Source organism: Notechis scutatus, chromosome 4 (assembly GCF_049901735.1).
Source record: "Notechis scutatus isolate UNSWTSFEM ecotype Mainland chromosome 4, rNotScu1.2, whole genome shotgun sequence".
Taxonomy (NCBI): Eukaryota; Metazoa; Chordata; class Lepidosauria; order Squamata; family Elapidae; genus Notechis; species Notechis scutatus.
Window position 1 is genome coordinate 91505753 of NC_142012.1, and position 13605 is coordinate 91519357.

General features: G+C 41.1%; 1 protein-coding gene and 1 long non-coding RNA gene across 4 annotated transcripts in view; both read left to right on the forward strand.

Annotated features, from left to right (window-relative positions):
- The window catches only part of LRRC20 (leucine rich repeat containing 20), a 77706-nt gene that overhangs the window by 5334 nt on the left and 58767 nt on the right, over positions 1-13605 (forward strand). The window lies entirely within an intron of this gene.
- LOC148130823 (uncharacterized) lies at positions 1084-2639 on the forward strand. Its single transcript, XR_015749631.1, has 2 exons — positions 1084-2048; positions 2386-2639. It is a non-coding gene; the product is annotated as an uncharacterized LOC148130823 (long non-coding RNA).

A 13605-nucleotide genomic window follows, 5' to 3' on the forward strand; every position in this document is an offset into this window, starting at 1 on the left:
CTACTGACAACTCCATCAATTACGAGTATTGATCTAAGCTTGTTTTATTCAGATCTTTTATTCAGGTCCTTATTAACTTCAGATACTGGTCCAGGACGTCTGCATCAGCAGGGGTTGTAGGAATAGCTGGGAATTTAATGCACCAACTAATTAAAAAAGGAGATTTTAAACTAAAAGTCCAGGTACATTAGGTTAAGTGTGGTTTAATCCAGAAAGCATACTAAGCTATTATGGCTGTTGTTAGATTTTGGCTTTATAAGGACTGTAAATTCATCTGTTATGATTTGCAGACCAGTGCAGGTGGTATAGTATATCGAATAAACAAACTTTAACTCATCTCTGGTTTAACAAACCAGTAATTATAATCATTTAAAATATAGATAGTTCTTGACTGTGACCATTTGAAGTTATGATGGACCATCGCCTTCCTATCCATGTTTGTGAGTTTTTTGAATGAATATATTTGGCTAATGCAAAGATTTCCTTGGTCCAGTTCTGTAGATCCTTCTTATGTACTTATTTATTTTATATGATGTTTTCACTGTCACTGCCATGGATGTATCTTTATCCCCTGTTTTAAAGAATTGTAGGCCAGTACTACATTTGTACCCCCAAATGTTCTAAAGCAGGGGTGTCAAACTCAAGGCCTGAGGGCCAGATCTGGCTTGTGGGGTGCTTAGATCTGGCCCATGGGCCTGCCCTGGAAACAGTGAAGGACCAGCCTGTGGTGCCTCTGCCAGTCAAAAGAGCTTCGTACGGCCTTCCCGGGCTCCATTTTGGGGCATAATGGCCTCCTGCAACCTTTTGCCAGTAAAAACGGAGCTCGGGGAGGCCCTCCCGAGCTCCGTTTTTGCTGGCAAAGGGCTCCAGGAGGCTATCGTGGTTGAAAACTGAGAGCAGGAGGGCTGTCATGGCCAAAAATGGAGCCTCGATGAGTGACATCAAGCTGGCCACATCCCCCCTAGCCATGCCCCCCTGCCCCCCCACCCCCTGAGGTCAAACACAACCCTGATGCAGGCCTCAATGAAATTGAGTTTGACACCCTTGTTCTAAAGCATCTTTTTGGAATTGAATTCAAATGTACAGTTTGGATAGTATCCCATTTGGCCGTGTATTTCTGACTAATAATTGCTGGGAATAAAGCCAAGGGAGCGTGCTATTTTTAAGTCTACAATTGTCAATTAATATGTCTCATATGTTGATTTTGTTACACAGGTAGTCCTCCATTTATAACCAATCATTCACAACTGAAATTACGATGCTGTGGAAAAAAATGGACTTGGGATCTGTGCCTGAAGTGATGGTTGAGGCGGGGCCCACAAAGACACATGATCAAAATTTGGGGGGTTTGGCAGCCTGCCCACACTTGTGATTGCAAGGCCGTTGCAACTCTCCTCACCCATCTATCTCCCCACAAGCTGTGTCCTTTTGACTACCCTGCATAGGAGCCCTCGGTGGCGGCAGCGGCTCTGGGGTTGAAGTAGAGATGTGGGGGCAGTGCAGTTGGAAACCTCTGTTTCAGCCCCAGTGCCAGCACTGCCACTGAGGAGTGCCACTGTGTAGGGCAACCAAGAGGGGTTAGTTGGAGTGGGGGAAGAGATAAGACGATGGAGGGAACTGCCCAGGAATCCTAAATGCTTTTTGGTCAGATGGGGGCAGAGGTGGTATTCAGCCAGTTTTGACAGGTTCTGGAGAACCGGTAGTGGAAATTTTGAGTAGTTTGGAGAACCGGCAAATACCACCTCTAACTGGCCCCGCCCCCATCTATTCTCTGCCTCTTGAGTCCCAGCTGATTGGCTGGATCTTCTTTTGTTGCCCTGCACAAGAGAACGGAGCTGGAGAGCAGGTTAATGGGGTGGGGAGGGAATGGGGATTTTATAGTATTCTTCCCCTGCCATGCCCACCAAGCCATGACACGCCTACTAAGCCACGCACACAGAACCGGTAGTAAAAGAAATTGAATACCACCATTGGAGGGGGGGGGGCCTGAGGTTTCCTGGGTGCGATAGCTTTGTGTTGTGGTGCTGGGCCAGGCTGGGATAGTTGATGTAGAGTTGTAATTGCAGGAATGTCATTATCTTGATGGCAAACCTCAGGTAATGAAGGTTCCAAAGCAAATACAACTCAGGCAAACAAAGTTACTCATCTAAAGGAGGATTAGAGAGAGGAAGTAAACATATGTTGGACTTTAACTAGAGATAATTAATTGTGTTAATTACTACTATGCTAAACACTAACGAAAGTCAAGCAGAAACCAAAGTTAACCAATGTTAGAGGATTACTAAAAATGTGTATAAATGCAAGACTAGATTCCAATAAAGTTCATCATGATTCATTTGATCATGATCAAACACCTCGACTGCCTCGTCATTACAACAAGCTGAGATTTCCAGAGATGGCTGAGGCTTTGTGAAGTACTACAGCAGCCCTCCCTTCAAATTGTGTGCAGCCTACACCGTCCTGCCCTCACCGCCCCACCGGTACCCCTGCATGCCTATCTGGGATTCCCTCTGCTTAACCCATGACCCTAGTTTAATAATGGGATTGAGTGTTGGCATTGTGGTCACTAAGCAAGGTAGTCTTAGTGCCTTGTTTTATGACTGCATCACATAGTGACCAAAATTCCAGTCCCAATTGTCGTAAGTTGAGGACTACCTATATTTCAGATTTTGTGATCGTTCCCAACTTATGACTGCAATGAAGTCATACCAAATACAATATTAAGTCATTGCAGTTATTAAGCCTTATGGTCACCTCGCTCAACGTCCTGGCCTTCTCAGGCGCAGATGCTAAGTGACTAGTAATAGCACTTAAACTTATATACCGCTTCACCATGCCTCACAGACCTCTCTAAGCGGTTTTACAGAGTCGGCCTATTGCCCCCAACAATCCGGGTCGTCATTTTACCCACCTCAGAAGGATGGAAGGCTGAGTCAACCTTGAGCCGCTGAGGATTGAACTGCCGAACTGCAGGCAGCCGGTAGGCAGCCGGTAGGCAGCAGAAGTACTGCACCACTGCAGCTCATAAAGTGAAAGAGCTGCTTGCTGAAAAAGGGCAGGCTGTTCCTCTCTGGGCACAGAACAGGCAGGCTAAGCAGCAGAAAGGAAGCCCAGATCTCAACGATCCAAGCTTCTTTCTCCAGCCCAGCATACTGGCTCCCCTCCCTAACCTTTCTGTCTGACAGAAGGTAAGGAAGCAGAGGTGGAATTAGCAGGTTCTGACCAGTTCTGGAGAACCGGTAGTGGAAATTTTGAGTAGTTCGGAGAACCTGCAAATCCCACCTCTGACTGGCCCCGCCCCCATCTATTCTCTGCCTCCCGAGTCCCAGCTGATTGGCTGGGTCTTCTTTTGTTGCCCTGCACAGGAGAACGGAGCTGGAAAGCAGGTTAGTGGGGTGGGAATGGGGATTTTACAGTATCCTTCTCTGGCCATGCCCACCAAGCCACGCCCACAGAACAGGTAGTATAAAAAAAAAAAAACTGAATCCCACCACTGTTAGGAAGTGTATCTAGCCCAGAATGTGGAAGGATGGCAGTGCACTGTGTGGAGAAATCTTCCAAGGAGGGCAGGGCACCGGAAAAACAAAATCATTGTGACTTCCTGTTGAGGTAATTCCCTGTTAGGAGAATGAGCGCATACAGGGAGACGTATAGAGAGTAGTGTTGGAATAATACACACAGAGCACACAGATACACTGTACAGTAAATGTAGGTTTTTACTTCCAGAAAAGTTTAAGCAAAGTCCAAAATAAGCAATCCAAAATCATTCACAGGTAAAATCAGTCAGTTTTCAATCCAGGGATAATCCAAATGTCAAAGTCCAGTGTCAAAAACAGTTCAGTAAGAAACTTACATTAAATCCAATAATATCAGTCAATTAGAAGAAATGGAGCAACAGCAATACTTTCCAACAGAAGGAAACAGAGACTGACTCACACTCTCTTCTGAGACTAAGACTAAACAACCCAGGTTTCTGGCTCCATCTTATGGCCGTTTGAGAAACCACACCCAACTACAGTTTTGCATTTTCTTAAAGATACAGTTTTAAAATGTTTATCCTGGTTTATATATTTCTAACCCAAATAGCTGTTAGGTGACTCATATTCCTAAAACTTCCCCTGCCAGTTTCCCTATTGATTTTCTAAGGAAGCCAACAGGTAAGATTGCAAACGGCAACCACATGATCATGAACAGTCTGTCAACCTGCTGCAGGTTGCCAAGAGCCCTGATCACAATCACATGACTTTGTGAGCAGCTGCATCTTTTGTAAGCTTCAAAAGTGCTGCAGCGTCAATTGCTCTCTGAGTTCATTGAAAACAAACATATTCTGATTGGAACTCCAGAAGGTGGAGTAGTTTCCCAGTAAATCAGGAAGCACATTGAAAACTTTGGCAAGAAAAATATCAGAATTGAAGCTGGTTTGAAGAGGCAGTTATATCCTATTCTCTCTGCCTCTGTCTTTTTATGTTTTTCAATTGAACATTTCATTTAGAAATAGTTTTCATTGCAAAATAGATGTTCTCTTTCTCTCTCACACACACAAACACACACATACACACTCTCACACACACACATACACACACTCTGACAGAGTCATAATTCTAAAAGTGATGTTCTGGGCAATCCTTAGGTTTGGTTGAGGAGCCAATCAAAATTATTCTGCTCCAAAATCAAAGCTTCCTTTCACTACTCTTGAGAAACAGCTAATGAGGTCACCACTCAAAACCAACACCAAAGGGAAGCAAAACCCTTGTAGAACTAACACTGAAAGGATTCTTAAGTATCGTAGCCCTTGACTCCACGATTGGTCATAAGCACCACTCCCTGTAGTCAGCAACAACTAGCGGAGTAAAATCCGTAGGTACTCCTTCCAGTAACTGATATTAGAATGAGTTGGACAATGGGCTTATTTGCACAATGACGTTTTATAACATCTTGATATGATAAAATATATTTTATGGATTTTTTTTTATAGCTAAAGGATAGGATGTTGTGATGCTTAACCTTATAGGGGTTGAAGAGTTATTCAATCTGTTTATATTTGTGATGAATGTTAGAATTATGATTACCAACAGTGGAGATTTCACGAAGTTCTGATATATAAAATAAGTTCAAGCAGTCAATAGAGTAGAATAGAATTCTTTATTGGCCAAATGTGGTTGGACACACAAAGAATTTGTCTTTGTGCAAATGCTCTCAGAGTACATAGAAGAAAAGATACATTTGTCAAGAATCAAGAATCATAAGGTACAACACTTAATGATAGCCATAGGGTACGAAAGTAATCAAATCATACTAGGAAACAGTCCATATAGATTGTAAGGATACAAGTGACAAAGTTACAGTCATACAGTCACAAGTGGGAGGGGATGGGTGATAAGGAGTGATGAGAAGATTAATAGCAACAGTAGTGCAGACTTTGTGAATAGTTGGACAGTGTTGAGGGAATTATTTGTTTAGCAGAGTGATGGCTTTTGAGGAAAAACTGTTCTTGTGTCTAGTTGTTCTGGTGTGCAGTGCTCTATAGCGTCGTTTTGAGGGAAGGAGTTGAAACAGTTTATGTCCGGGATGTGAGGGGTCGGTAAATATTTTCACAGCCCTCTTTTTGATTCATGCAGTCAACCTCTATTCCTTCCCAAGAAAGATTGAAAAAGAAAGGAAATTACTTTTTTCCGTAGCTCTGGAATAAAACTGATATGTGGGCAGATAATTGGCTGGGCAATCTCATGACAGGTAGTTCAATCAATGCCTCTGCCCATGAGCTGCTCAGATCATGTTATGGGAAAACTTCCAATGGCAATGACAAATGCTGGAGCATTTGCAAAATCATGAATAGTGTCTTTGTCTGAGCGGCCTCTTTGGAGGGTCATTGCGGTTATGTAACAAGCAAGAAGAGAATGGTCATCAGATGAAGATTCAGATTGGGAGACAGTCCAGAAACATGTTAATAGAGAGAGTGCTTTATAGGTGACCTAGGCAAGGGCACAAAATTAAATGTGTGCGCACGTGCGTGCCAGTTAAAATTTGACACTCTACAGAAATGAAAGTTGGACTTGGGAGAAACATGATAGAAAGAGTATTGAGCTCGGAGAAGTTTCCTAGAAAATGCCTCAAGTCGTCAAATGGCTTATACATTCAGGGAGTTGAGTGACTGATGTTACTGAAGGAGAACAGGCAGTGAAGTTGGAGAAAAGAAGGAGGAGGTGCTGTTATCGATGATCCCAGCAGAGCAACACAAATTGGCTGTTGAAAGATTGAACAGTGGGAGAAAGATGCTATTGTGGATGGATAAATAATGGAGTAGCAGAGTGCAGTGGATCAATTCAGTTGCTGGCTTTCCAAGGCTTAGAAAAACAGAAATTTTGCCTCTTACCTCTGGCCTTGTGTAGATTTTCTAGCCAACCAAAGAATGCACATTGTGGGCAAACTAGCCCAATATATTTAATAGTTTGCATATCAGCATCACAGTTGCAACAAGGGGAATCTTTCCACGCCACTGATAGAGGTCAGAGGCACTTCTTCCAGTATCACACCTAATTCAAAGACAAAAGCAAAAAAAGTAAAGCAAAGCTTCCCAGAGAATGAATTAACAGAGCCCAGTTATTAAGTTTAGCAACTACATGTATAAGAGCCTTAAAAGAGATTAAAGTAGTTAAGGAGCTTCAAGGAAGCTCTGTAAATGAACATGCACATTTTAAAAAGTTAGGCTTGTAATTAAAAAACACAACCAGAGAGGACATAAACTTACTATATGGTGGAAGTATAAGCACAAATTAATTTCTTGTTTTGCATTGTAACAGTAAAGTTACAATGTAGTAGTATTGGTAGAAGAACACTGGGCTTTTCTGGATTAATTCCTGTCCCTTTCTCAAGTTCCGGCACAAGGCAACGTATGTATATGCTCCAGAGTTTAAAATCTAGGCCATTCTGAGTTATTGCATCAATCTCTTGCTGCCTATGTAATATTCTCTATAGCCTGGGACTTTATGGTTTCTAACTTACCATTCTAACCCTTTTATCACCTCCTTGGTTTTCTCAAGTGTGTCAGAGAGGTGACTCTGGAGAAGGCACACAGAGAATGTCAGTAAAGCATGGATTAACCTTGGGTACGGAAGAAGAGGAAACTTAAAAGAAACTGAAGTGACTCCATCTTGACTCTCTGATATAAGAGAAGGAAGGAAGAGAAACTCGATTAGGCTTTCAAGAGTCTATTACTGTAGTCTACCTCAATAATTTTCCAATATTTACTGTGGAGTCAGTTTCTTGACTTGGTCAGTGGTGGGCGGCTGGGGGTTTGCAGGGGTTCAGGAGATCCTCTAGCTAAGACTCTGCACAGTTTGGAGAACCCCCAAATCCCACTCCTGGATGGCCCCGGCCACCCTACCCCTCCCAGGAGTTCCCACGTGGCCCATTTTGAATGCAGGTAAGTGCAGGGGGCGTGTGGAGGCTTGGGGAGGGCGAAAAATGGGCCTCCCGGAAGTTCGGGAAGACTAGAAATGGGCCCATTTCTGGCTTCCTGAGAGCCTCCGGAGCCCAGGGAGGGCAAAAACACCCCCCCCGCCATGGTGCAGGAGGCTGACTAGGCCATGCCCACCATGGCCATGCCCACCCAGCAACTGGGCAGATAACCCGTTGCTAAAAATTTTGAAGTCCACCCCTGGACCTGGTCTACTTCAAAGGGCTGAAACCAGTGATGGTATTCAGCAGGTTCTGACCAGTTCTGGAGAACCGGTAGTGGAAATTTTGAGTAGTTCAGAGAAACCGGCAAATACCACCTCTGACTGGAGAGTTTACAGGATCCTTCCCCTGCCACGCCCATCAAGCCACAGAACCGGTAGTAAAAAAAAATTGAATCCCACCATTGGCTGAAACATACATATGAAGGCAAACAGAATCCATTCAGCTTAAAAGAGAAGCACACAATCTGTTCTAATGTACAGTACCTAACTAGCAGGAACAGAAACCGCACAGAAGTTCCCTCATCCTGCCAGGTCACTATAGTATAATGTGGTGGCTCATGACTCCAGCATTAAATAATAGATAATTGTTTTGCAAAGAATTGGCCATCCGAAAAAGAGAAACACCTGGAAACCGAGCTTTGCAAATTATATTCTTGTCTAAGCCCTTTCTCTCACGACCTTTCTGAATTCTTCCATTGTTCTACTCAAAATTATTAACTGCAGCAATCGGTGAGAATGGATCTGGACAGCTTTACCTGCACTTTGCCATTACATTTTGAAAAGAATTGAATTCAGCTGGCTGATCTCTGGTGCTGCGTCATCAGCAGTCAGTGTTAATTCAGATCAAGTCTCCAGGATTATACTGCATAGATATCCCAATTTCAGCTGGGAAAGTGTGTCTATTTTAGAGCGAAACTAATCCAAAGTTGCTATGGAATGTGAAATTCTGACAAATTGGCTATCAGCAGACACCAAGAGACACCCTCCATCTCTACATCATTTAAAAGACAACCCAAAGCCACTCTGCATTTCACAATCAACAAACTTCATTCTCCCCTTCCCTGATGATATTACAGAGCCCACGAATAAAAGAGGAAAACAACTAAGCTCAGAGAAAATGGAATATATAAAACGTAGTTTATTCAGAGAGAAAATGAAGAGATATAAACAGAAAGTTTTATGCAATAATTTATATTATGAGATAGGGTTCCATGTATTAGCAGAGGAGAGCTGTACACTGAGGACCACAGTGATCTGGATTAAAGAATGTAGATAAGAATCCCTAAATATTATACAGATATGAGAATAGATGGTTGAATGTTAAAGCTATTGTATAGGAAGTATTTTAGGCAGTTCTGTTTTTCAGGTCTAAATACAGTGCATTTACAGATGACTAAATTAGAAACTAACTGGGTTTACTTATCACACTGACAACTTCATCAGTGCACTAAAAGTCACAATGTGTGAATTAAAAATTTGGAATTGCTAGACATTATATAGATATAAATATAGATAGTTGGAGATTAAAGCTATTATACAGGAAATAGTAGCTAAATGGGTTTACTTAGCCGAGTGATATTTCATCAGTGTTCGTTTATTATGCTTTACTAGAGGGATTGTCCAACTGTGGATCATGAGCAAACATCATAGGTTTCCAACTATTTCTACATCTGTTTCTTCAAAAACCCATCTTGTTTTTTTTATTATTAGATTAGAACTGGTAGCACAAGGGGTGAATATAGAATGGTGGTTTTACTTAAAAAATACAAACAAGATACAAGCAGGACAGGAAAACATGAGGCATTAATAAAGAGTTAAAAATTCTGGATAAGCTTCTGTTAGAGTCCGATGATAAATTAATAAAAGTACTGTATAGATATTTATTAGAATACAGACTTGAGGAAGAACATGTAAAAGAAACAGTGGTGGCATGGGCAAAAAAATTTGGTTATAATATTGAATTGGCTAAATGGCAAAAGCTTTGGACCATCAATAAGAAAATAACATTGGCCATGGCATACAATGAAAACCTTTTTTACAGGCAGCATCTTCCTCCAGCAAGGCTTTCCAAAATGTTCAAAAGTCTATCTCCAAATTGTTGGTAGTGCAAAGATGTATCAGGCACATTTTTTTTCACATGTGGTAGACCTGCAATGTTGCACAAAAAGTATTGGAGACTGATTCAGACATGGCTGGAACAAATGGTGGGAGAATGTATTCCATTTAAGCCAGATTTTTTTTTCTTTTAGGAATAATACCAGAAGGATATGGGAAGGATTTAATTTATCTAATAGTACACGTGTTGACGGCGGCCAGAATAATATGTGTACAATACTGGAAGAAGGAAACCTCCAGAAACAGAGATAATAAGGAAAATTATGGCCTGGGCAGAATCGGACAGGTTAATTAGAATTAAAAAAACAAGGGGGAATCTGAGTACTATGAAACATGGAATAAATTCTATCAGTGGTTGCATAGAAGAAGGCAAGATCGGAACATAAGTAGCTATGATGATTAGAATAATTACCGTATATACTCGAGTATAAGTCGACCCGAATATAAGCCGAGGCACCTAATTTTACACAAAAAACTGGGAAAACTTATTGACTCGAGTATAAGCCGAGGGTGGGAAATGCAGCAGCTACTGGTAAATTTCAAAAATAAAAATAATTAATTTGGGAAACGATCTCACTATCATGAAAGGTTTAATTGATTCACTAACCCAAAAGAAGAAGATGATTATGACAGCGGGAGGCAGGAGTCACTCTCTTCCCCTCCCTCGGAGGCCCCTGAGTCAGGAGTCACTACCGCCGGCGCGGCCCCAGTCCCGCCGCTGGGAAGGGAAAGGCAAAGCGCTTTTTGCCTTTCCCTTCCCGGCTTGGTTGTTGGGAGTCGCTGCCGCGGAGGCCGCGACTCCACACAATTTTTTTTTTCAGAGGGGATTTGACTCGAGTATAAGCCGAGGATTTTTTTCAGCACAAAAATTGGGCTGAAAAACTAGGCTTATACTCGAGTATATACAGTAGTAAACAGTGTATCAAACAAGAGGATAGTAAATGGTGAAGTAAAATGTATATATGTATAACAATTGTAATGCCAGAACGGATGCTCTGTGTTGTATTCTTATAATTAAAATAAAACACATAGAAAAATAGGGGGGGTGGGGAACCATCTGGGATTCCAGGAATTTTCTTTCTAATCTGTTCTTTGAATTCATTTCTTTGGCTGTACAACCAGCAGTCAGTCCTCTTCAAAGACTTGATTCTTAAGATCAGGAATCCCAAAACTCCATGTGGTTTTTTTTTTAAATGGTTCAGGAGCAGAACCAAACTCTGACTGAGAGTCAGCTTGATGTCTGCAGAGAGGATAAAAGATAGAACAAAGAGTTCATTGATGCTAAAATGATAGCTGGCACTGTCAGGGTAACTGAGCATTAGTTCATTAGTTTGATTCGTAGGGGGGAACACAATTTCATTTATCGTTCTAGGGTGTCGTATAGAGTATAACTAATTTCAAGAATTCCCAGCTATATTTGTTGTGCGAATCAGAATACCCTGGCTTTGCAAACCAGAGTTTTATGGCTTAGCATATTGAGCAATCAGCCAATTGTGGTTTATTTAATGAATCACAATTAAACAAATGATGACTAATATTGATGAAAGAACTCTGATGGATTGTTAATCTGTATAGTGTTAGAATACTGAGAAGAATTTTAAAGGTGGAATATGTTGATTGTGTTTATAAACTTTCATGATCTGTTTGGATTGTAGGTAATGGATTTCTGATCTGTTCAAATGCTGACTAATTGAAGTAGAAAGAAAAGCCCATTAACACACACAAAAAAATAATAGATTTCTGAACACCTATTTGACAGCTTTAGAATTTTTATACCAATAGTCTTCGACATACAACCATTCATTTAGCAACTGTTAGTAGTTACAACACCGTAGAAAAAAATGACTTACAACCATTGCAACATTCCCATGATAACATGCTCATAATTTGGGGGCGTGGCAACTGGTATGTATTTATGATGGGTTGCAGCATTGAGGGGGTCATAGGATCACCATTTGCAACCTTCCTAGCCAAGCAAAGTCATTGGGAGGAGCGTGTCTTGCTTAACGATGGTGGTTGTAAGTTCAGAAAATGGAACCGTTTATGTTATAGGTGCTTAATGAATGTTTCAAAGCAATAAGCCTTTGCCACCTGATATTTCATCTATCTAGCTGATAGGGGATCAAAGTAAAGTCTAAAATTTACCCGTCTTAAAAAAAAAAAAAAAAACATGAGAGATTAGCGGAAATGAAATGACTTCATGCATGTTCCGTTTCATTGTCTTGGCTGTAGTACGGGTGTTCGCCGTTGCTGCCTTGTGGAGGGAAGATGAGGAGCATCTCAGCCTAACCCTATTTGTGGATTTCCTATAGGTTTTTTTTTACCTGAGTACTAATCAGATCCAGCCCTGCTCATTTTTTTTTTTTTAGATCAAATGAGGTCTGGTAGAACCTGGCAACTAAGGATATACTTGCCAAGGCAAGCAACATATGAATGAAAAGGGCCTTTAAATAGATGTTTATGAGTGGTGGGAGGCTATGATCACGGCATTTAGTGCTAAAGCAAAATATTTTCTACTTGAAAAGGACTCAAATATATATTTTTAGTAATAAAGGTGCACATTTTTTTCAGGTCCATAAAGGTGTTGAACGTCATGGGAGAGGGGGAGAAAGCTCTGGGCTATAATGATTCTTTCCTGAAATTACCGTGGAAGGACTCAAGCACATTCTCTTTGGGATAACCAATTGGGACTATCTGCTAAGTAGCAGTGAAATGACCATCGGATAGCACTCCCAACTCCAACTTCCAAGTTAGGATTTCGCAACCATGGCGGCTTTAAGAGGTGTGGACTTCAACTCCTAGAAATATGGCTGGCGGGAGAATTCTGGGAATTGAAGTTCACACCTCTTCAAGTTGCTAAAGTTGGGAAACCCTATGGTAGATGACTCAGAAGGACACCATGGTTGATGGCAGTGGTGGGATCCAATTTTTTTTTACTACCGGTTCTATGGGCATGGCTTGGTGGGCATGGCAGGGGAAGGATATAGTAAAAACTCCATTCCCTCCCCACTCCACTAGCCTGCTTTCCAGCTCCATTCTTCTGTGCAAGGCAACAAAAGAAGACCCAGCCGATCAGCTGGGACTCAATGGGAGGCAGAGAATAGATGGGGATGGGGCCAGTCAGAGTTGGGATTTGCTGGTTCTCCGAACTACTCAAAATTTCCACACCGGTTCTCCAGAACTGGTCAGAACCTGCTGAATACCACCTCTGGCTGATGGTATTAAAAACTGTTGAGAAACTATTGTTCCAAGAAGAGTACAAGGCCCTGTCTAAGTCCCAGCAAAATTCATTCATCAGAGCTTCCCAGGCAGCTTCTGACCATTGACGAGACTTGAAAACTGTCTGACATTTTATGTGTGTTGTATGTGCGGGTGTGTTTTATGTTGTATATTTTGTATTAGTTTTTCTTCATTTTGGCAGGGTGCATGTTCTATTCATAATATATTATTTTATTTAAACATTAAATTAAGTTGTGTGTTTATCCCATTATACTGTGGAATTCTCCAACAGTGAGATGAAGGGCGTATACATTTCATTAATAAATAAACACCTGTGATCTTATATTGTGATGAATGCAGCTTTCCTGTTGTTAGATAGAGAAGCCATTTTTGAGACTATAAAAAGTTTTCCTTATTGCTCAATTTGTTAGCTTCCTCAAAAAATTATTATCCCAATAAAGGATACTCTTCCAGTAGTTTGTTTAGATTCATCTAATTCACTCTTAATGAAATAACAGTTTCTTGTTTATGTATTTATTTGGCACATGAACAATTTGGCTTTGAATTAATTTTTCCATGTTTCTACTATCTTCTACTAAGCCTATGCAACCAACTCTTTTTCAAGATGTCTCTAAGAAAAAAGCCTAGGTCCAACTTCTTGGGATTTTTTTTGAAATATTACTGTACTAAATATTATACAAACGGGTATCACTGTGAGGTCCTTGGTGCTCTGTGAGCTTGGTGACTTTTTTTATATTTAAAAATCTTTATTTAACAAATTCTACAATTAAAAAACAATTAAAAACATATT